This window comes from Phyllobates terribilis, unplaced genomic scaffold (assembly GCF_046119375.1).
Source record: "Phyllobates terribilis strain yellow unplaced genomic scaffold, ASM4611937v1 Scaffold_4__5_contigs__length_816908805, whole genome shotgun sequence".
Classification (NCBI taxonomy): domain Eukaryota; kingdom Metazoa; phylum Chordata; class Amphibia; order Anura; family Dendrobatidae; genus Phyllobates; species Phyllobates terribilis.
Genome location: NW_027362764.1, coordinates 188,154,938 through 188,180,264, shown reverse-complemented (window position 1 = coordinate 188,180,264; position 25,327 = coordinate 188,154,938). Strand labels below are relative to the sequence as shown.

The 25,327-nt window shown below is 39.8% G+C and overlaps 1 protein-coding gene across 6 annotated transcripts in view; it reads left to right on the top strand.

The window, feature by feature from the left end:
* Positions 1 to 25,327, top strand: part of THRB (thyroid hormone receptor beta) — a 449,080-nt gene that overhangs the window by 334,501 nt on the left and 89,252 nt on the right. Inside the window, exon 1 of one of the 6 annotated variants that reach the window (XM_073677982.1) lies at positions 24,609 to 24,648. The exons of the other annotated variants lie outside the window; for them this stretch is intronic. The gene's annotated coding sequence lies outside the window, so the exon portion shown is untranslated. Of the gene's footprint in view, positions 1 to 24,608; positions 24,649 to 25,327 lie in introns of those variants that run through there. 6 annotated transcript variants of the gene reach the window in all.

The window sequence follows — 25,327 nt, the reverse complement described above, 5'->3', positions numbered from 1 at the left end:
GCCGTGTGTATAATGATGGCTTGTGTCGTTGTGTATAATGATGGCTTGTGTCGTGTGTATAATGATGGCTTGTGTCGCTATGTCTAATGATGGCTTGTGTCGTGTGTATAATGATGGCTTGTGTCGTGTGTATAATGATGGCTTGTGTCGTTGTGTATAATGAGGACTTGTGTTGTGTGTATAATGATGACTTGTGTCGTGTGTATAATGATGGCTTGTGTCGTGTGTATAATGATGGCTTGTGTTGTGTGTATAATGATGACTTGTGTCGTGTGTATAATGATGGCTTGTGTCGTTGTGTATAATGATGGCTTGTGTTGTGTGTATAATGATGGCTTGTGTCGTTATGTATAATGATGGCTTGTGTCGTTGTGTATAATGATGACTTGTGTTGTGTGTATAATGATGACTTGTGCCGTGTGTATAATGATGGCTTGTGTCGTGTGTATAATGATGGCTTGTGTTGTGTGTATAATGATGACTTGTGTTGTGTGTATAATGATGGCTTGTGTCGTGTGTATAATGATGACTTGTGTCGTGTGTATAATGATGACTTGTGTTGTGTGTATAATGATGACTTGTGTCGTGTGTATAATGATGGCTTGTGTCGTGTGTATAATGATGGCTTGTGTCGTTGTGTATAATGATGGCTTGTGTCGTGTGTATAATGATGGCTTGTGTCGTGTGTATAATGATGGCTTGTGTCGTTGTGTATAATGATGACTTGTGTTGTGTGTATAATGATGACTTGTGTCGTTGTGTATAATGATGGCTTGTGTCGTGTGTATAATGATGGCTTGTGTCGTTGTGTATAATGATGGCTTGTGTCGTGTGTATAATGATGGCTTGTGTCGCTATGTCTAATGATGGCTTGTGTCGTGTGTATAATGAGGGCTTGTGTCATGTGTATAATGATGGCTTGTGTCGTTGTGTATAATGATGACTTGTGTCGTGTGTATAATGATGGCTTGTGTCGTGTGTATAATGATGGCTTGTGTCGTGTGTATAATGATGGCTTGTGTCGTTGTGTATAATGATGGCTTGTGTCGTTGTGTATAATGATGGCTTGTGTTGTTGTGTATAATGATGGCTTGTGTCGTGTGTAATGATGGCTTGTGTCATAGTGTATAATAGTGGCTTGTGTCATCGTGTATAATGATGGCTTGTGTCGTGTGTATAATGATGGCTTGTGCCGTTGTGTATAATGATGGGTTGTGTCGTGTGTATAATGATGGCTTGTGTCGTTGTGTATAATGATGGCTTGTGTTGTGTGTATAATGATGACTTGTGTCGCTATGTATAATGATGGCTTGTGTCGTGTGTATAATGATGGCTTGTGTCGTCGTGTATAATGATGGCTTGTGTCGTGTGTATAATGATGGCTTGTGTCGTTATGTATAATGATGGCTTGTGTCGTGTGTATAATGATGGCTTGTGTCGTGTGTATAATGATGGCTTGTGTCGTGTGTATAATGATGGATTGTGTCGTTGTGTATAATGATGACTTGAGTCGTGTGTATAATGATGGCTTGTGTCGTTGTGTATAATGATGGCTTGTGTCTTGTGTATAATGATGGCTTGTGTCGTGTGTATAATGATGGCTTGTGTCGTTGTGTATAATGATGACTTGTGTCGTTATGTATAATGATGGCTTGTGTCGTGTGTATAATGATGGCTTGTGTCGTTGTGTATAATGATGGCTTGTGTCGTGTGTATAATGATGGCTTGTGTCGCTATGTCTAATGATGGCTTGTGTCGTGTGTATAATGATGGCTTGTGTCGTGTGTATAATGATGGCTTGTGTCGTTGTGTATAATGATGACTTGTGTTGTGTGTATAATGATGACTTGTGTCGTGTGTATAATGATGGCTTGTGTCGTGTGTATAATGATGGCTTGTGTTGTGTGTATAATGATGACTTGTGTTGTGTGTATAATGATGGCTTGTGTCGTGTGTATAATGATGACTTGTGTCGTGTGTATAATGATGACTTGTGTTGTGTGTATAATGATGACTTGTGTCGTGTGTATAATGATGGCTTGTGTCGTGTGTATAATGATGGCTTGTGTCGTTGTGTATAATGATGGCTTGTGTCGTGTGTATAATGATGGCTTGTGTCGTGTGTATAATGATGGCTTGTGTCGTTGTGTATAATGATGACTTGTGTTGTGTGTATAATGATGACTTGTGTCGTGTGTATAATGATGGCTTGTGTCGTGTGTATAATGATGGCTTGTGTCGTTGTGTATAATGATGGCTTGTTTAGTTGTGTATAATGATGGCTTGTGTCATCGTGTATAATGATGGCTTGTGTCGTGTGTATAATGATGGCTTGTGTCGTTGTGTATATTGATGGCTTGTTTAGTTGTGTATAATGATGGCTTGTGTCGTTGTGTATAATGATGACTTGTGTCATGTGTATAATGATGACTTGTGTCGTTGTGTATAATGATGACTTGTGTCGTGTGTATAATGATGGCTTGTGTCGTGTGTATAATGATGGCTTGTGTCGTTGTGTATAATGATGGCTTGTTTAGTTGTGTATAATGATGGCTTGTGTCGTTGTGTATAATGATGACTTGTGTCGTTATGTATAATGATGGCTTGGGCCGTGTGTATAATGATGGCTTGTGTCGTTGTGTATAATGATGGCTTGTGTCGTGTGTATAATGATGGCTTGTGTCGCTATGTCTAATGATGGCTTGTGTCGTGTGTATAATGATGGCTTGTGTCGTGTGTATAATGATGGCTTGTGTCGTTGTGTATAATGAGGACTTGTGTTGTGTGTATAATGATGACTTGTGTCGTGTGTATAATGATGGCTTGTGTCGTGTGTATAATGATGGCTTGTGTTGTGTGTATAATGATGACTTGTGTCGTGTGTATAATGATGGCTTGTGTCGTTGTGTATAATGATGGCTTGTGTTGTGTGTATAATGATGGCTTGTGTCGTTATGTATAATGATGGCTTGTGTCGTTGTGTATAATGATGACTTGTGTTGTGTGTATAATGATGACTTGTGCCGTGTGTATAATGATGGCTTGTGTCGTGTGTATAATGATGGCTTGTGTTGTGTGTATAATGATGACTTGTGTTGTGTGTATAATGATGGCTTGTGTCGTGTGTATAATGATGACTTGTGTCGTGTGTATAATGATGACTTGTGTTGTGTGTATAATGATGACTTGTGTCGTGTGTATAATGATGGCTTGTGTCGTGTGTATAATGATGGCTTGTGTCGTTGTGTATAATGATGGCTTGTGTCGTGTGTATAATGATGGCTTGTGTCGTGTGTATAATGATGGCTTGTGTCGTTGTGTATAATGATGACTTGTGTTGTGTGTATAATGATGACTTGTGTCGTTGTGTATAATGATGGCTTGTGTCGTGTGTATAATGATGGCTTGTGTCGTTGTGTATAATGATGGCTTGTGTCGTGTGTATAATGATGGCTTGTGTCGCTATGTCTAATGATGGCTTGTGTCGTGTGTATAATGATGGCTTGTGTCATGTGTATAATGATGGCTTGTGTCGTTGTGTATAATGATGACTTGTGTTGTGTGTATAATGATGACTTGTGTCGTGTGTATAATGATGGCTTGTGTCGTGTGTATAATGATGGCTTGTGTTGTGTGTATAATGATGACTTGTGTCGTGTGTATAATGATGGCTTGTGTCGTTGTGTATAATGATGGCTTGTGTTGTGTGTATAATGATGGCTTGTGTCGTTATGTATAATGATGGCTTGTGTCGTTGTGTATAATGATGACTTGTGTTGTGTGTATAATGATGACTTGTGTCGTGTGTATAATGATGGCTTGTGTCGTGTGTATAATGATGGCTTGTGTTGTGTGTATAATGATGACTTGTGTTGTGTGTATAATGATGGCTTGTGTCGTGTGTATAATGATGACTTGTGTCGTGTGTATAATGATGACTTGTGTTGTGTGTATAATGATGACTTGTGTCGTGTGTATAATGATGGCTTGTGTCGTGTGTATAATGATGGCTTGTGTCGTTGTGTATAATGATGGCTTGTGTCGTGTGTATAATGATGGCTTGTGTCGTGTGTATAATGATGGCTTGTGTCGTTGTGTATAATGATGACTTGTGTTGTGTGTATAATGATGACTTGTGTCGTGTGTATAATGATGGCTTGTGTCGTGTGTATAATGATGGCTTGTGTCGTTGTGTATAATGATGGCTTGTTTAGTTGTGTATAATGATGGCTTGTGTCATCGTGTATAATGATGGCTTGTGTCGTGTGTATAATGATGGCTTGTGTCGTTGTGTATAATGATGGCTTGTTTAGTTGTGTATAATGATGGCTTGTGTCGTTGTGTATAATGATGACTTGTGTCGTGTGTATAATGATGACTTGTGTCGTTGTGTATAATGATGACTTGTGTCGTGTGTATAATGATGGCTTGTGTCGTGTGTATAATGATGGCTTGTGTCGTTGTGTATAATGATGGCTTGTTTAGTTGTGTATAATGATGGCTTGTGTCGTTGTGTATAATGATGACTTGTGTCGTTATGTATAATGATGGCTTGTGTCGTGTGTATAATGATGGCTTGTGTCGTTGTGTATAATGATGGCTTGTGTCGTGTGTATAATGATGGCTTGTGTCGCTATGTCTAATGATGGCTTGTGTCGTGTGTATAATGATGGCTTGTGTCGTGTGTATAATGATGGCTTGTGTCGTTGTGTATAATGATGACTTGTGTTGTGTGTATAATGATGACTTGTGTCGTGTGTATAATGATGGCTTGTGTCGTGTGTATAATGATGGCTTGTGTTGTGTGTATAATGATGACTTGTGTCGTGTGTATAATGATGGCTTGTGTCGTTGTGTATAATGATGGCTTGTGTTGTGTGTATAATGATGGCTTGTGTCGTTATTTATAATGATGGCTTGTGTCGTTGTGTATAATGATGACTTGTGTTGTGTGTATAATGATGACTTGTGCCGTGTGTATAATGATGGCTTGTGTCGTGTGTATAATGATGGCTTGTGTTGTGTGTATAATGATGACTTGTGCTGTGTGTATAATGATGGCTTGTGTCGTGTGTATAATGATGACTTGTGTCGTGTGTATAATGATGACTTGTGTTGTGTGTATAATGATGACTTGTGTCGTGTGTATAATGATGGCTTGTGTCGTGTGTATAATGATGGCTTGTGTCGTTGTGTATAATGATGGCTTGTGTCGTGTGTATAATGATGGCTTGTGTCGTGTGTATAATGATGGCTTGTGTCGTTGTGTATAATGATGACTTGTGTTGTGTGTATAATGATGACTTGTGTCGTTGTGTATAATGATGGCTTGTGTCGTGTGTATAATGATGGCTTGTGTCGTTGTGTATAATGATGGCTTGTTTAGTTGTGTATAATGATGGCTTGTGTCGTTGTGTATAATGATGACTTGTGTCGTGTGTATAATGATGACTTGTGTCATTGTGTATAATGATGACTTGTGTCGTGTGTATAATGATGGCTTGTGTCGTGTGTATAATGATGGCTTGTGTCGTTGTGTATAATGATGACTTGTGTCGTTGTGTATAATGATGGCTTGTGTCGTGTGTATAATGATGACTTGTGTCGTGTATAATGATGGCTTGTGTCGTGTGTATAATGATGACTTGTGTCGTTGTGTATAATGATGACTTGTGTCATGTGTATAATGATGGCTTGTGTCGTGTGTATAATGATGGCTTGTGTCGTTGTGTATAATGATGGCTTGTTTAGTTGTGTATAATGATGGCTTGTGTCGTTGTGTATAATGATGGCTTGTTTAGTTGTGTATAATGATGGCTTGTGTCGTTGTGTATAATGATGGCTTGTTTAGTTGTGTATAATGATGACTTGTGCTGTGTGTATAATGATGGCTTGTGTCGTGTGTATAATGATGACTTGTGTCGTGTGTATAATGATGACTTGTGTTGTGTGTATAATGATGACTTGTGTCGTGTGTATAATGATGGCTTGTGTCGTGTGTATAATGATGGCTTGTGTCGTTGTGTATAATGATGGCTTGTGTCGTGTGTATAATGATGGCTTGTGTCGTGTGTATAATGATGGCTTGTGTCGTTGTGTATAATGATGACTTGTGTTGTGTGTATAATGATGACTTGTGTCGTTGTGTATAATGATGGCTTGTGTCGTGTGTATAATGATGGCTTGTGTCGTTGTGTATAATGATGGCTTGTTTAGTTGTGTATAATGATGGCTTGTGTCGTTGTGTATAATGATGACTTGTGTCGTGTGTATAATGATGACTTGTGTCATTGTGTATAATGATGACTTGTGTCGTGTGTATAATGATGGCTTGTGTCGTGTGTATAATGATGGCTTGTGTCGTTGTGTATAATGATGACTTGTGTCGTTGTGTATAATGATGGCTTGTGTCGTGTGTATAATGATGACTTGTGTCGTGTGTATAATGATGGCTTGTGTCGTGTGTATAATGATGACTTGTGTCGTGTATAATGATGACTTGTGTCGTGTGTATAATGATGGCTTGTGTCGTGTGTATAATGATGGCTTGTGTCGTTGTGTATAATGATGGCTTGTTTAGTTGTGTATAATGATGGCTTGTGTCGTTGTGTATAATGATGGCTTGTTTAGTTGTGTATAATGATGGCTTGTGTCGTTGTGTATAATGATGGCTTGTTTAGTTGTGTATAATGATGGCTTGTGTCGTTGTCCATAGCAACTGATCAGATTCACATTCAGTTGCCATGTACGTTAAACAATGTGATCCCCAGTTGCTTGGTTGCCATAGAAAACTTTCTTCTGCAATTGATTTCTCATAGAAACCTATCAATCTTTTACTATTATGTTTCTCAATGTTAAAATGGTGAAATTTCAAAGACGTTGTTTTTCTCTGGTCAGAAAATGATATGAAGCCTGTTTCCCTCTGTATCTAAGACGAGAGCCAGTAACACACTGCTCATTTCCCTACTGAATGCCAAAACAAACTGAAAACAAAGTATATTGAACCTCTGACAACATTACAGTATCACAATGGTATCTGCAGGCCGCTCCAGCACAATAAGACCCAGGCCAATGCTCGTTGTTATGAAGCAGAATCGCTCTCACATGTGGCCGTTCTATCACACATATATTGAATATTAAGTATTGTGAAGCGGGGTGGGCGAGGGGCGCTGCCTGACTTTCCTATGTTAAGTCTTTACTAAATAAACAAGTGCCTATTTTTAGTTTTAGAACTTAACCATACCCAGAACAATCACGTTTTCCGCAGGATATGCTTTATTCCAAGGTGAAAAACTTCCTCAATGTGAATTCCCTCCTTTTAAAGGGAATCTGTCAGTAGGATGAACACTCCTGAGCTTTGTAAATGGGCATGTAGGTCATACAAAATTGAATTAAATGATACCTTGATTTTTGCAATCAGATGTCTTATTCCAGAGAAATCCATGTTTTGTTCTTAATATGTAAATGAGCTGTTAAGATCTATGGGCTGGACACAGATCTCCCTGAGAATCTGCCTCGAGGGATTATTTTAAATAAATGGAGTCATTATCAGTGTGAAACATGTAGGAAAAGAAGATTGTCAGTCATTACTCATTACATATCTCACACTGGTATCTCCCCCTTTCATGTAAAATAAGCTCTGGAGGCAGATTCTGAGGAAGATTTATGTCCGGCCCATAGATCTTTACAGCTCATTTACATATTAAGAAAAATGTGCTCAAAACTACTTTAAAAATGTGTTAATATATAGGATTTACATCAGGGAAAAAGTAAAAAAAAAAAAAAAAAAGCTCACCGATTCTGAGAACAGACCTCTAAGAAATCCCAACTGAATTGAGCCTTGTTATCTATGGGACTGGTAGAGATAACTCTGTTCCCAGCTGTCTCAAGCAGTCCCATAGAGAATGAATGGAGTTGAACTCTTTTAGAGCCCCGTTCTTACGATCAGACATTGATGAGAATTGTATCTTTTTTTTAATAGAAGAAATATTGCTGATGTCTGAATGAGGCCTATTATACACATATATACTCTCAGTGTGGGTAGGTCCACACAAGCGTATTTTTGGTCTGAGTGTTGTCCATGTAAAAGCGGAAAGCAGATGGACGGCACTTGGAGCAATGTTATTCGATTAGACTGTTTAGATGACCATACTTTTTCAAGGTCCAAATTTGCGTGTGAAAATAGTATCACAGCATGCACTCTTTCTTACATTTGTTGGATTAGACTCCTCTATACAAATCAAGTGGAACACGGAAAAAAACGGATCCCATGAAGACCATCTGTACAGCATCCGTTTTTAACGGATACATTGCAGAGGAAACTGTAAATGGTCCTGTAACTGTTAATAACTGCAGATGTTAAAAACTGATGTCATACTTATTGCATACTGACCACCGTACAGATGAAAATTGTTCATTTTTTTCTGGATGAAAATTGGACAATTTTTTATATGCTCATGTGAACCCAGCCTATGTGTGCCTAGAAGGAGGAGATATGAGAGAAAACCTGGAAGGGACAAAAAGTGCAATAATGTCTTATCTGGGTAGATGTTTTGGAAAAAGATATGCACTATCGTGCTCACCTAATCAGGTTGTGTGCACACAACCACTGAAAGAGACTTAGGCTTCTGCAGTTCCACGAGGAAGGAATCAAGGCACTGGAAATCAAATGGGTTAAACTGCGCTGTCGTCGACGGATGATAAAGAGACAGGAATAAACTTCTGCGGTTTATTTGTCAACGCGTTTCGAAGTTTCAAACTTCTTCATCAGAACAAAACCACAAAAGCAGGACCGTGGTTTTGTCCTGATGATGAAGTTTGAAACTTCAAAACGCGTTGCCCAATAAACCGCAGAAATGTATTCCTGTCTCTTCATCCTCCGTCAATGGCAGCGCAGTTTAACCCATTTTGTTTCCAGTGCCTAGAAAGTGGCGATATGGCAGATGTGTGAGGAGTCTTCAAATTAGAGAGCACTGTCCATATAACTGCAGAACTTCGAGAGAAGCGGCAACCACTATCTTATAATTTTTCCTGATTTACAAAATTATTGCTCTGTAAGGTTCAAAATGAGTCTTTCACCCATTGTCAAGTAGAGTTATTACCTGTTAGCCAATCAGTTGAGTATTTTATTATTTCTACTACTGTTCCTGCACTACGTCCCCAATAGTGATGAGCGAGCATGCTTGTTTAACCCTTTAACCGAGCATGCTTGGGTGCTTAACCGAGTAGCTTCGGCGTGCTCGTATATTATGTTCGACTCCCTGCGTCTGCATGATTTATGGCTGTTAGACCGTCTCAACACATGTGAGGACTCCCTACTGAACAGGTAATCCCTGCATGTGTTGAGGCTGTCTAACAGCTGTAAATCATGCAGACGCAGGCACTCAAACTTAATATACGAGCATGCCGAAGATACTCAGCAGGCACCCGAGAATGCTCGGTTAAAGGGTTAAACGAGCACGCTCGCTCATGACTAGTCCCCAATACTCCCCACTGGTCTTCTTTTTACCTTGGCTGGGCGAGTAGTTGCCACAGTAAAAGAATGTCTTGCAAATGCCATCTATGGTGGACTGTTACTGCCCAAAGACATAGGAAGTGTCTATGTAGTGTCACCTACCTGTAGATAATTATTAGTTCATATGAATATTATTTATTAAATATATCATTGGAAAATCATTTCAATATCATTCTCAGAAAAAGTCCCTTTCAGCATACCAAAAATAAAAAAGAAGGGTTGAAGTAAATATTAAATGTCCTGCTTTTGACTTGCAAATCTGTCAGTAAAACACCGGCTGCCAGATAGCAGCTGATGGTCAGGATGCTGGACCTTGAATTCTTCTTGATGCACCGCTGCAGAAGCGGAATGCTCCTGATCTGAAAATAACACGACTCTAAGGAATTGATGGAGCCACTGAGGACAACACACAGCTCACTGCCTCATAGAGCTCAGCCATAGTTTGTTGTTCTGCACGCTCACAGTTGTGCTTGTGCTTAAAGCGATCCATAGGTATTTAACTTGTTTGCTAACATATTACTTGCAAGATTTAGAGCCTGGGTGTGATAGCGTATCCTGCGACAGTAAGCACAAGGCTGATGGAAGTGTTTGCCAGAGGTTGCTTGTTATTGAGCACTTGATAAACTAAACATTAATGAATGGAATCATTTCACACATTTTTGACGTGTGTTGTTTTCTTGTTGTTTACTTTTTGTTTTTATTTCCTTTTAAGTGTAAAGAAAACAATGCCTGAAAAATGTCATACCTAGAGCACACCGCCTTCTGTAAAAAGGCAACAACTGTAAAATGAACAAATGCTACAGAAAAAAGTAGAACAAAATCACCCCGGGGCAAATTTACACATAGCGTTAAGACTGCGCTTTTTGTGATGCTTTTGAGCGACATGTTTCTTCAGGGGTCCTCACCAAACTATGTAATAACAATCGTTTTCTGGGTATTGCGTTGTTGTTGTGTTCTTTTATGTGTTTTCCCATTTATATGTTGTGTTTTTGGTGCAGATTTGAAGCAGCATTTTCATGTTTATTATAGTGCAGAAAAGCTTTGATTCTGCACTTAAAAACGCAACTGTGCTTTTTACATGAATTTTACATACTTTTTTATGTGCATTTTTACATGTGTATTTCATGAGTTTTCTTACATGAGTTTTTCTCAGGCTCATCCTAGAAGCCTATAGAGCGAAAATGCACCAAAATCGCACAGTTCAATAGTGTCATTAGACAGGCAGTGGAGATTAATTTTCATGAAATCACACCCACTTTGCTTGGACAGTTAAACACAGCAGATTTCCTGCATAAATAAAACATCAGAAAAAAACAAACTTTAACACGATGTGTGAATGCGGCCTTAGACTGTTCAAACTTAAACTGGACAAACATAAAGGGAACCTGTAAACTACAAAAATGATATTTACTTGCAGACATAGTGATAACCTGCAAACAGGCTGCTATACTCTGTCTAGAAGATGCAACTTTTTTGTGAATTTTATGCAGAAATGCAATCATAAAAATGCCGCACTTCACGCTAAGAGGTTTCTCATCATTTCTAAGTTTTGACACAGATACAAAAATTGGGGTACAAGTCTGCAGTCACTCTATGTGACTGCAAACTTGTGAATCCTCATAGTGTGCGCACTGCATGCTGTCAGTACTCTCCGGTGCTGGCGCCAGGAGCAGCCGGTATGTGACCACAAGTGTGTGATTTGCATAGATGAGGTCACATACTGACTAGACATGTGCGGCCCCGCTCAAAACAAGTGTTTTGAGTGAGGCCAGACAGGTCTAGTCGGAATGTGGCTGGAAGTATGCAAATCGCTCCCAGCGGCGGCACCTGAGAATCCTCACAGTGCACGCGTGAGGATTCACAAGTCTGCAGTCACATAGAGTCACATAGGCCAGACCATGACTGTGTTACATGGCTGGCTTCTGCCGCTTCTTGTTCCAATCTCTCAGTTTAGCTATTTAAATGTCGCAACACACTAGCGGGGAACCAATGGGGTATCATGGTAGCTGGGGCTGAGGCTGAGCATCATAGGAGAACTTCACAGAGAACTTCACGCAAACTGAACTTCATAGGAGAACCGCAGTTTCTTGACGTACTGCAGTACCATTGTATTGCAGCATATAGTATACGCGATGAAACAAATCAAATGAATAAAAGATATATAAAAGTTTAATTTTCTCTCTTTTCCCCCTTCAAAAATAAAGAAATTACAATATTTAAAAAAAAATAAACATATTTGGTATTGTTTGGTTTTAAACACCCAAAAGAAAAAAAATGTAATTGCTAGTTTTCAGTTACTGCACTTTCCACAAAAATACAATAAAAAGATATCAAGCTTCATATACACCCCAAAATGGCATCACTTAAAGGGAATCTGTTATCAGATTTTTGTTACTTCATGTAAGAGCAGCATAATGTAGGGAAAGGGACACTGATTCCAATGATGTGTCACTTACTTGTCTGGGTGCAGCAGTTGTGCAGCAATATGAGTTTTCTCTGCTGTAGATGTAGCAGTGCTCAGAAAGCTAACCCTGCCACATGCCACACCACTGATTGGCAGCTTTCTATGTGCATTGTATTGACAGTAAACTGCTAATCCGTGCTGGGGTATGGCTGGATAAGGAGACACAGGGACAGCTAGTCCGGCAGTGATAATCTGCTGATAAAACTCTAAAACAACTCTAAAATAATTAAAAAAAACAAGACAATTTCATTATCACCATAACTACACTGACCAGAAGAACCATATTGCCAGGTCATTTTTACCACATAATGATAACTGTAAAAATAAAACCCATTTTTTTCACATTTTACGGTATATTGTATGGAAAATGGTGTCATTCAAAACTACAACTTGTCCTGCCAAAAATTATCTATGTTCATGAGAAAAAGTTAAAGCTCTTGGGAAAAAAAAGAGAAGAGAAAATAAAAGCAGAAAAATGAAAAAAAAAAGAGTCCTAAAGGGGTTAGGGATCTCAAAGCATTTTCTGCATGCAAATCTAGAATGTTCAGGGGTTTTTTTATTAATATTTTTTACATGAAATAAAGTTATAAATGTAAAACAGTCTTCTATTTAACAGCTTGAACTGATTTTTTCTGATTGGAGTAGATAATGTGCATCCAATAGATATTTTCATGGTAAATTAATTCTGTTTCGTATTTAGAACTATTAGTGAGAAATGTTCTATATTGCCACTAGGTGGAGCAGTTTGTATATATCTTTTCTGCTTCCTTTCCATGAACATTCCATCACATGCTGTTAAGTCAGGATTTCAGATAGGAGGCAGTGGAATACTGAGCAGATTACATTATTGCCTCTTTACTAATATAAAAAAAAACTATTAAAAATATTTGTATCAGTAAAACATACTTATACTATTTAATTTACTGTCTAAAATATTAAAAGTTTCAAAATGCATTTGTAAAAAAATAGATGAACCTTTAGTATACATGTCATATTTCAATTTGTTCAATGTCTCACCTAAAAAGTTAAACATAATAAGACAATATTAACCCTTTCACCCAGAGCCATTTTCCGTTTTTGTGCTTTCGTTTTTTACTCCCCTTCTTCCCAGAGCCATAGCTTTTTTATTCTTTGGTCAATATGGCCATGTGAGGGCTTATTTTTTGCGGGACAAGTTGTACTTTTGAAAAACACCATTGGTTTTACCATATTACGAGTTCATAGACACCAAACATGTATAGCTTAATTTTTATTTTTAGTAGTGAAAAAAAGTCCAAAGTTTGTTAAAAAAAAAAAGTCGCCATTTTCCGAGACCAGTAGCGTCTCCATTTTTCAGGATCTGAGGAGTAAGGGCTTATTTTTGCGCACCGAGCTGAATTTTTTATTGATACCATATTAGGGTAGATACGATGTTTTGATCGCCTGTTATATTGCATTTTATTGCAATGATGCGGCGACCAAAAAAACTTAATTCTGGCGTTTTTTTCATTTTTTTTCTCATTACACCGTTTACCGATCGAGTAATTCTTTTTATATATTGATAAATCAGGAAATTCTGAACGCGGCGATACCAAATATGTGCATATGTGATTTTTTTTATTATTTTATTTTGAATGGGGCGAAGGGGGGGTGTGATTTAAGCTGTATTTTTGTAATTTTTTTTTATATTTTTAAAAAACATTTTTTTTTACTTTATGCATGCTTCAATAGCTCCCATGGGAGACTAGAAGCTGCGATCATCAGATCGCCTGTGTGTAGCAGAAATGCTCACTGGCTATAAACGCCGACCGGCAATTGAAACTGCATGTCATGCCAACAAAGCGGCAACCCCTTTGGCGGGAATTTTGACGTCCTTCCGCCGCGGCCATGTTAAATACCGCTGTCAGAGATTAACAGCAGCATTTAACATGTTAACAGCCACGGGTGGATCTCGATTCCACCCGCGGCTGTTAGGGGCACATAACAGCTGATCAGATCAGCTGTCATGTCACCGGAAAGGTGCGGGCTCAGCGCTGGAGCCTGCACCAAGTATGATGCCCCCTACAGACCTCAAACAGTCTGATGCTCCCCCCACCTCCACATTCACCTCATTATGATGTCCCATATTCAGTATTATGACCCCTGCTCCGTATGATGCCCCCTCAAGTACTGAAATGTAGAAAAAAAAACACAAATAAACACTACTCACCAAGCCGGATTCCCCAGCACCATGCTGCAATCTGTACAGCGCAGGAACTGAGGCTAGATCTAGTGACACTAGGCCCCTGACTCCTGGGCCCCATAGTCGTTGCGGGGTCAAATGCTATGACAGTACACACCTGCACACTGTATATAGATTGGTTATGCAATATCATCTGTACATGGTTGCATGTACATTTGCCTGAAACACATCATAATCTGAACGTATGTATCATTGACTATTATGTTGCTCTATGTGTCTTTTACTTTCTGCCTAACTCTTGGGGCCTGATTCATCAGTTTGCATAAGAAAACTGATGTAAAACTGTTGAAAATGCATCAAAGTTTTTGCTCAACGAGTCGTTGTGTAAAACTGATGCAACTTTTCTCATTTTTATGCCAGCTCCACCAACTTTTTGTAAAGTACGTAGAGGTTAGCCGGTTGGGCATGGCCTTGAACCGCCCAATAAATTCATTGTAATATACACCACTTACAGTCATATGAAAAAGTTTGGGCACCCCTATTAATCTTAAGCTTAATGTTTTATAAAAATTGGTGTTTTTGCAACAGCTATTTCAGTTTGATATATGTAATAACTGTTGGACACAGTAATGTTTCTGCCTTGAAATGAGGTTTATTGTACTAACAGAAAATGTGCAATCTGCATTCAAACAAAATTTGAAAGGTGCATAAGTATGGGCACCCTTATCATTTTCTTGTTTTAAATACTCCTACCTACTTTTTACTGACTTACTAAAGCACTTTTTTTGGTTTTGTAACCTCATGGAGCTTTGAACTTTATAGCCAGGTGTATGCAATCATGAGAAAAGCTACTTAAAGTGGCCACTTGCAAGTTGTTCTCCTGTTTGAATCTCCTCTGAAGAGTGGCATCATGTGCTCCTCAAAACAACTGTCAAATGATCTGAAAACAAAGATTATTCAACATAGTTGTTCAGGGGAAGCATACAAAAAGCTGTCTCAGAGATTTAACCTGTCAGTTTCCACTGTGAGGAACATAATAAGGAAATGGAAGAACACAGGGACAGTTCTTGTTAAGGCCAGAAGTGGCAGGCCAAGAAAAACATCAGAAAGGCAGAGAAGAAGAATGGTGAGATCAGTCAAGGACAATCCTCAGTCCACCTCCAGAGAGCTGCAGCATCAACTTGCTGCAGATGGTGTCACTGTGCATCGGTCAACTATACAAGGCACTTTGCACAAGGAGAAGCTGTATGGGAGAGTGATGCGAAAGAAGCCGTTTCTGCAAGCACGCCACAAACAGAGTTGGCTGAGGTATGCAAAAGCACATTTGGAGAAGCCAATTTCTTTTTGGAAGAAGGTCCTGTGGACTGATGAAATCAAGATTGAGTTATTTGGTCATACAAAAAGGCGTTATGCATGGTGGCAAAAAAACACAGCATTCCAAGAAAAACACTTGCTACCCACAGTAAAATTTGGTGGAGGTTCCATCATGCTTTGGGGCTGTGTGGTCAATGCTGGCACTGGGAATCTTGTTAAAGTTGAGGGACGCATGGATTCCACTCAGTATCAGCAGATTCTTGACAATAGTGTTCAAGAATCAGTGATAAAGTTGAAGTTACGCAGGGGATGGATCTTTCAGCAAGACAATGATCCAAAACACCGCTCCAAATCTACTCAGGCATTCATGCAGAGGAACAACTACAATGTTCTGGAATGGCCATCCCAGTCCCCAGACCTGAATGTCATTGAACATCTGTGGGATCATTTGAAGAGGGCTGTCCATGCTCGGCGACCATCAAACTTAACTGAACTGGAATTGTTTTGTAAAGAGGAATGGTCAAAAATACCTTCATCCAGGATCCAGGAACTCATTAAAAGCTACAGGAAGCGACTAGAGGCTGTTATTTTTGCAAAAGGAGGATCTACTAACTATTAATGTCACTTTTCTGGTGAGGTGCCCATACTTATGCACCTGTCAAATTTTGTTTGAATGCAGATTGCACATTTTCTGTTAGTACAATGAACCTCATTTCAAGGCAGAAACATTACTGTGTCCAACAGTTATTACATATATCAAACTGAAATAGCTGTTGCAAAAACACCAATTTTTATAGAACATTAAGCTTAAGATTAATAGGGGTGCCCAAACTTTTTCATATGACTGTATATATAAAATGTAGCAGAAATGAATGGAGTACATTTCTGTACATTTGTGAACAGCAAATGAAAGCACGTGTCTTAGTGAATTAGGTGCAACTGATTCCAGCGGAGTATGCATCAAGACTGGAATACAAAATGCCTTTAGTTTTCACTTTAGTTGGCACTTTAGTTTTGCAATGCTAAAAGGGTTTGTTTGCTTTGACCAACCCCTTGTTATATACATTGTTGGGACATTGGACATCAAAAATGGATTGTCATTCGAGACAGCCTCTATTGGCCAGAGCCAAGAGCAGCAGTTGCCAGGAGCATGTGTCCCTCTGGAGAAAGTATTACTTGACCATTTGCAGGTTTCAATCGGCATGTATACTAGTAGTATTATATATTATTATATGATTTCAGCTCTGCATGCCACTATTGTATTCAAAATTTAACTACTGAGATGCAATTGAAGTGTAGACTTTCAGGTTTAATTAAAGGGGTTGAACACAAAGATCCTGTGAAATGTTTAGGAATTGCAATGATTTTTCCACAAAGCCTCCTCATTTCAGGGGCTCTAAAGTAACTGGACAAATTAACATTACCATAAATAAATAATGCTCATTTTTAATACTTTGTAGAGAATTCTTTGCAGGCAATGACTGCCTGAAGTCTGTAAGTCATGGACGTCACCAAACGCTGGGTTTCCTGCTATATGATGCTTTGCCGGCCTTTACTGCAGCTGATTTCACTTGTTGCTTGTTTGTGGGTCTTTCTGCCTTCAGTTTTGTTTTAAACATGTGAAATGCTGTTCAATGAGGTTGACTTGACCATTGCAGAATATTCCACTTCTTTGAGTTAAACTCCTGGGATGCTTTCGCAGTATGTTTTGGGTCATTACCCATCTGTCCTGTGAAGCACCATAAAAAAAAACTTTGCTGCATTTGTTTGATTCTGAGCAGAAAGTATCGTCCTGTACACTTCAGAATTCATCCGGCTGCTTGTGTCTTCAGTCACATTATGAATAAACACTAGTGACTCGGTGCCATTGGAAGCCATGCATGTCCGCGCTATCACACTGCCTCCACCATGTCTTACAGAGGATGCGGTATACTTTTAATCATGAGCTGTTCCGAGCCGTCTCCATTCTGTCATCTTCCCATCATTCTATTTCAAGTTGATCTTAGTTTCATCTGTCCTAAGAATGCTTTTCCAGAACTGGGCTGGCTTCTTTAGATGTTTTTTTGGCAAAGTCTAATCTGACCTTTCTATTTTTAAGGCTGATTAATGGTTTGTGGTGAACCCTCTATTTACTCTCATGAAGTCTTTGTTTTATGGTAGACTTAGATACTGAAAAACCTACTTCCTGGAGAGTGTTCTTCACTTGGATCATCCACCACTGTTGTCTTCCATGGACATCCAGGCCTTTTTGAGTTCCCTACCTCACCAGTGCGCTCCTTTTTTTCAAAATGTACCAAATTGTTGATTTGGCCTCTCCTAACATTTCTGCCATCTTTCTGATGGATTTCTTCTTTTTTTCCAGCCTAATGATGTTCCGTTTCTCTTCCAGTGAGATCTCCTTTGACTGCATGTTGTTGGTTCACAGCAACAGCTTCCAAATGAAAATGCCACACCTGGAATCAGCTCCAGACCTTTTAACTACTTAATTGATGATGGATTAACAAGGGCATAGCCCATGCAGTCCATTAAAGAGCTTTTGAGATAATTATCCAATTACTTTTGGTCCCCTGAAAAAATAGGCATTCACATATTGAAGAGCTGTAATTCATAAACCCTTACTCCTATTAAGATGTGAATATCCTCAAATTAAAGCTGAGAATCTGCACTTTAAGCCCACATTGACTATATAACTCTATCTTGAATATGTTTTGGTAAACAGCTAAAATGCCAAAACTTGTGTCACTGTCCAAATATTTCTGGACTTAACTATATATCTTAAAGAATAGTTTTTTTTATATATATGCTAGGTATCTGACCTTAAATCTGATTTAATATCAGAAATCCCCTTTGCATGTTTAAGCGTTTTTAACCTTCAGAACAGAATGCATGTAAAGACATGTGAAAGCGTAATAATTTATGTGCATACTTATATCTAACATTTCAGTCTATACAATTTGTCTTACAAACAGGAGGCAATTTAATTCTTTTGATGGAGTGGTTTTTCCCACAGTTACTCTATTGTATATATTTTTTTGCCTTGAATATGTCTCAAGTTTGAAGTTCCATTTTTGCTCTGTAATTGTAAGATGTCAGTTCTGAGGTGAAATGTTGACAGCTGCAGTTAAACTATTCAAAAATACTACAAAAATCCATCAAGTCAGGGAAATCAAATACTATGGACACATTGTGTTAATAGTAACTCGGAAATGGTAAAAATCTACTAAACTAAAATGACAAAAATCAAAAAGACTCAAATTTAAGGAAAGTTTTAAAATATTCACTTTAGAGGTGAAGCTGGTTCCCATATACAATGTGTAACATGGACAGTCGCCACTAGAGTTTTAGAGGGTCACCGATTACAGGATGCCTGTAAAATGTTCCTTTACAAGCACTGAACACCTTTATTGCTCGAGTCATCTTCTGCGTACAACTTACCTTCTTTATTAAAGGGGTTTTACCATCCTCTAAAGTTATAGCATGCTGCTACAATATGTCATCACCTTATGATCAGTGGGGGAATTGGTCAACTACCAATCCTGAGAATGAAGAGAGTGTAGCACTGATTTAGGGCTGTCACTTTCACTGTTTTCCCACTGAGTAGTGATGCCTCAACCACCAACTGTACAGGGACCTGCAGTGTGATTCCATTCAAGTGAATGAAACTGACTACAGGATAGTAAATTGGCTGATAGCATCTCTCTACAGGAAAAACTTACCATCCATCATTAGGATCGGTGGAGTGCCATAGGTCAGAGCCCAATCAAGTGATGGCATATTATGTAATAAGGTCCTTTAGGTTCCCTCAAAATGTCCATCAATTTCATGGGAAATAAAGCTCTGCCTGGTACATCTGGGACAGAGTATCCTTGGGGTGCGTCCAAAACAGATATAGGTGGAAATAACAACTTCTCTTGTCTAAAAGCCCCTATATAGATTATACAGATGTCAATCTATAGTCTAATGCAGGAGTGGGCAATCAATTTTCCCAAGGGGCCATATGAGAAACCATGATTGTTGTGGAGGCACGAACCAATAGGCTGAAATTTATTCTGCTCATTATTATTATTAACATATTAATTATTATAATTATTTTATATTAATATTAATTGTATTACTTAACATTGAGCAGAATTAAGTATTCTGACATCCTCATATATACTGTATGAGCCCACACACAGCCCCTATATACCGCAAGAGCCCACACACAGCCCCTATATACCACAAGAGCCCACACGAAGCCCCCTACATACAGTATGAGCCCCAACAAAGACCCTCTATATATAGTATGAGCCCTCGCATATGAGACCCCCGCATAGTCTATATGCAGTATGAGCCCCATATGTCCTCCTATGATCAGTATGAGCCCCTACATAGCCTCTCTACATACAGTTTGAGTCCCCACATAGCCTCCTATAATCAGTATGAGCCCCCACATAGCCTCTCTATATACAGTATGAGACCCCCACATGGCCTCTCTATATACAGTATGAGTCCTCACAAAGCCCCCTGTATACAGTATGATGCCCCCACATAGCTTTCTATATACAGTATGAGCCCCCACATAGCCACCTGTATACCATATGAGCCCCACATAGCCACTTGTATAAAGTTTGAGTCCCCACATAGCATCTCTATATACAGTGCCTACAAGTAGTATTCAACCCCCTGCAGATTTAGCTGGTTTGATAAGATGCAAATAAGTTAGAGCCTTCAAACTGCAAACGAGAGTAGGTTTTATGAACAGAAGCATAAATCTTACAAACCAAAAAGTTATGTTGCTCAGTTGAATTTTATTAAATTTTAAACATAAAAGTATGGGTCAATTATTATACAACCCCTATGTTTAATATTTTGTGGAATAACCCTTGTTTGCAATTACAGCTAATAATCGACTTTTATAAGACCTGATCAGGCCGGCACAGGTCTGTGGAGTTATCTTGGCCCACTCCTCCATGCAGATCTTCTCCAAGTTATCTAGGTTCTTTGGGTGTCTCATGTGGACTTTATTCTTGAGCTCCTTCCACAAGTTTTCAATTGGGTTAATGTCAGGAGACTGACTAGGCCACTCCAACACCTTGACTTTTTCCCTATTGAACCAATCCTTGGTTTTCTTGGCTGTGTGCTTTGGGTCGTTGTCTTGTTGGAAGATGAAATTACGACCCATCTTAAGATCCTTGATGGAGGAGCGGAGGTTCTTGGCCAAAATCTCCAGGTAGGCCGTGCTATCCATCTTCCCATGGATGCGGACCAGATGGCCAGGCCCCTTGGCAGAGAAACAGCCCCACAGCATGATGCTGCCACCACAATGCTTGACTGTAGGGATGGTATTCTTGGGGTCGTATGCAGTGCCATCCAGTCTCCAAACGTCACGTGTGTGGTTGGCACCAAAGATCTCGATCTTGGTCTCATCAGACCATAGAACCTTGAACCAGTCTGTCTCAGAGTCCTCCAAGTGATCATGAGCAAACTGTAGACGAGCCTTGACATGACGCTTTGAAAGTAAAGGTACCTTACGGGCTCGTCTGGAACGGAGACCATTGCGGTGGAGTACGTTACTTATGGCATTGACTGAAACCAATGTCCCCACTGCCATGAGATCTTCCCGGAGCTCCTTCCTTGTTGTCCTTGGGTTAGCCTTGACTCTTCGGACAAGCCTGGCCTCGGCACGGGAGGACACTTTCAAAGGCTGTCCTGGCCGTGGAAGGCTAACAGTAGTTCCATAAGCCTTCCACTTACGGATGATGCTCCCAACAGTGGAGACAGGTAGGCCCAACTCCTTGGAAAGGGTTTTGTACCCCTTGCCAGCCTTGTGACCCTCCACGATCTTGTCTCTGATGGCCTTGGAATGCTCTTTTGTCTTTCCCATGTTGACCATGTCTGAGTGCTGTTCACAAGTTTGGGGAGGGTCTTAAATAGTCAGAAAAGGCTGGTAAAAGAGATCTTTAATCCACACATGTGAAGCTCATTATTCTTGGTGCCTGAACTACTTCTTAATACTTTAGGGGGACCAAACAGAATTCTTGTGGTTTGAGGGGTTGAATAATAAATGACACTCTGAATTAACTTTTTACGTTTAAAAAAAAAAAAAAAAAAAAAAATTTGCTGCAGTGCATTTCCCACTTCCAGGCTGATCTACAGTACAAATGTCACAATGCCAAGTTAATTCCACATGTGTCAACCAGCTAAATCTGCAGGGGGTTGAATACTACTTGTAGGCACTGTATAATGTAAGCCCTCACATAACCCCCTGTATACATTATGAGCCCCCACATAGCCTCCTATATACAGTATGAGCCACCATATAGTCACCTGTATACAGTATGAGCTCTCACATAGCCTCTCCATATATACAATATTAGACCCCACATGCAAACATACCATACACATATGAAAAAAATAAAACAACACATACTCACCTCACGCCTATTACCCTGGCACTTTGTTTCGGTCTCCACTGCACTGACTCTCCGCACAGCAGATGCGATGAAGTGATGTTATCGCGTCTGCTGTCTCATTCATACATGCTGATTGGTGGAAGAAGGAGTCGGAGGCCCCTCCTCCACCAGTGTATTCACCGCTATCTTCATCCCGAGGAGGTGGATAGCAGTGACAGTGGGGAACGGGTGGCAGGTGAGGGCATGGTGCAGCCTATCGGCAATTGTTTCACCCCTTCGACTGTCTCCGTCCGTGGGCAAAACTGGAACAGCCCGAGAGCCGGATGTGGTCTGTGGGTCGCAGTTTGTCCAGCTCTGGTCTAATGTGTTTGGGAGCCTCCTGACTTCTCCCCAACAGATGTGTTCCTATGTATGGAGTAGTTTGGAGAAATAGCTGCCAGCCAAATAATCAGTCGAACCATTGTTTGGCCAGGAACAATCTATTGTGTATGGGGCATTTTAACCTTTTCCAACGCAAGATGTCTGACATTTGGACAGAGGAAAGTGGGCTGCATGCAGAGATGACAATATCAAGCTGATAATCCAATTGGGGAGTGATTTTTAAATTTAGAATTATATTGGCCTATTCTTATGTCCATGTCGCTTGAGTCTTTAATTGTAACTGTAACATCAGAAATACTGTCATAAAATCAGGCACATAATGTTAAACTGGTGAATTAGGTGAAACCCTGAGGGGAATTTATTAAAATTTTGGCACCAGTTTTCTAGCTGAAAAAGTCATCATTTTTGGTGTAAAAAAAAATTTGACTTTGCAATTTTGTTCTCTCGAAACTTTGAAAAAGTGAGTGAGCGCTGCCCATGGTTAGCTATACAAAAGGTTATGACATTAATGACCGGTGACATTGATTTTGGGAGCCCATTGTTCAGCTACAGTACAGATCAAAAGTTTGGACACACCTTCTCATTTAAATATTTTTCTGTATTTTCATGACTATGAAAATTGTACACTCACACTGAAGGCATCAAAACTATGAATTAACACATGTGGAATTATATACTTAACATAAAAGTGTGAAACAACTGAAAATATGTCTTATATTCTAGGTTCTTCAAAGTAGCCACCTTTTGCTTTGATGATTACTTTGCACACTCTTGGCACTCTCTTGATGAGCTTCAAGAGGTAGTCACCGGAAATGGTCTTCCAACAATCTTGAAGGAGTTCTCAGAGATGCTTAGCACTTGTTGGCCCTTTTGCCTTCACTCTGCGGTCCAGCTCACCCCAAACCATCTCGATTGGGTTCAGGTCTGGTGAATGTGGAGGCCAGGTCATCTGGCGTAGCACGCCATCACTCTCTCTCTTGGTCAAATAGCGCTTACACAGCCTGGAGGTGTGTTTGGGGTCATTGTCCTGTTGAAAAATAAATGATGGTCCAACTAAACACAAACCGGATGGAATAGCATGCCGCTGCAAGATGCTGTGGTAGCCATGCTGGTTCAGTATGCCTTCAATTTTGAATAAATCCCCAACAGTGTCACCAGCAAAACACCCCCACACCATCACACCTCCTCCTCCATGCTTCTCGGTGGGAACCAGGCATGTAGAGTCCATCTGTTCACCTTTTCTGCGTCGCACAAAGACACAGTGGTTGGAACCAAGGATCTCAAATTTGGACTCATCAGAGCAAAGCTCAGATTTCCACTGGTCTAATGTCCATTCCTTGTGTTCTTTAGCCCAAACAAGTCTCTTCTGCTTGTTGCCTGTCCTTAGCAGTGGTTTCCTAGCAGCTATTTTACCATGAAGGCCTGCTGCACAAAGTCTCCTCTTAACAGTTGTTGTAGAGCTGTGTCTGCTGCTAGAACTCTGCGTGGCATTGACCTGGTCTCTAATCTGAGCTGCTGTTAACCTGCGATTTCTGAGGCTGGTGACTCGGATAAACTTATCCTCAGAAGCAGAGGTGACTCTTGGTCTTCCTTTCCTAGGGCGGTCCTCATGTGAGCCAGTTTCTTTGTAGCGCTTGATGGTTTTTGCAACTGCAGTTGGGGACACTTTCAAAGTTTGCCCAATTTTTCGGACTGACTGACCTTCATTTCTTAAAGTAATGATGGCCACTCGTTTTTCTTTACTTAGCTGCTTTTTTCTTGCCATAATACAAATTCTAACAGTCTATTCAGTAGGACTATCAGCTGTGTATCCACCAGACTTCTGCACAACACAACTGATGGTCCCAACCCCATTCATAACGCAAGAAATCCCACTTATTAAACCTGACAGGGCACACCTGTGAAGTGAAAACCATTTCTGGTGACTACCTCTTGAAGCTCATCAAGAGAATGATAAGAGTGTGCAAAGCAGTCATCAAAGCAAAAGGTGGCTACTTTGAAGAACCTAGAATATAAGACATATTTTCAGTTGTTTCACACTTTTTTGTTAAGTATATAATTCCACATGTGTTAATTCATAGTTTTGATGCCTTCAGTGTGAATGTACAATTTTCATAGTCATGAAAATACAGAAAAATCTTTAAATGAGAAGGTGTGTCCAAACTTTTGGTCTGTAATGTACATGGAATATTTTCTCACCATTTTACAGTTTTACAGAGATTTTCCTATAATTGTACATAATAATAAACTTGGTAGTTTGTTAAATGAATGATGAGATGCTGCTTTTGCCTGTACATGTTGCATTAAAGGGATATTCTCATGTTGTCTCTTGAGCAGTTTACAGCAATTCAATCTCGTTACAATCTCCTTACCTCTTGGTCTCTGGAAGGACGGGCTCTTCCCCTTGAGTAACAGCCTGGTGAATATAACTGTAGTATTAGTAGAACTATAAAGCTCAGCATCAGTTCTGCTGTAACACATTCAGCTATCAGTGTTTTTTTCTGAGGCTACGCTTCTATCGCTGCATATACACATAAAGATAACATGCCATTTAAACAAGTACAGAGCTCCAGATGGTGAGAGCAGAGAGCCTTGATTAGGGTGCTTTCACACTTCGTTGAGCCTCCCATTTGTTGGCCTAGTCGGGGCTTATGTCCAAACCCCCCCTCCAAAATGGAGTTTGAATATAAGCCCTGATGAGGCCAACCAATGGGTGCCTGAACGCGGTATGAAATCATTCTTAGTAGACCTGCTGTCAATGCTCCTGCGCATTCTCGGCCAGGTACTAGAGGCCAGACTCCATGGAAATGAGCAGTACACTATAAAAGATAAAATCTCTCATTGTAGGAGAATGACAAAAAAAAAGCAAGTCAGATGCAAACTTGCTTATTTTCATGCTATCTAACTAATTAAAGCCAGTTAAGAACTCGAGAACACCCCATTAAGTGTACTTTGCCAATTATTGCTCATTTTGGGAAATTGGGAGGCCCACTCCTGCAGAGGGGCCCACCAGGGGATTCACCTGTCCCCCTGCCGGCTAGTCCGAGCTTGGATAGATTTGTTATATTTTCCATGAGCCAAATGTATCAAACATTGTG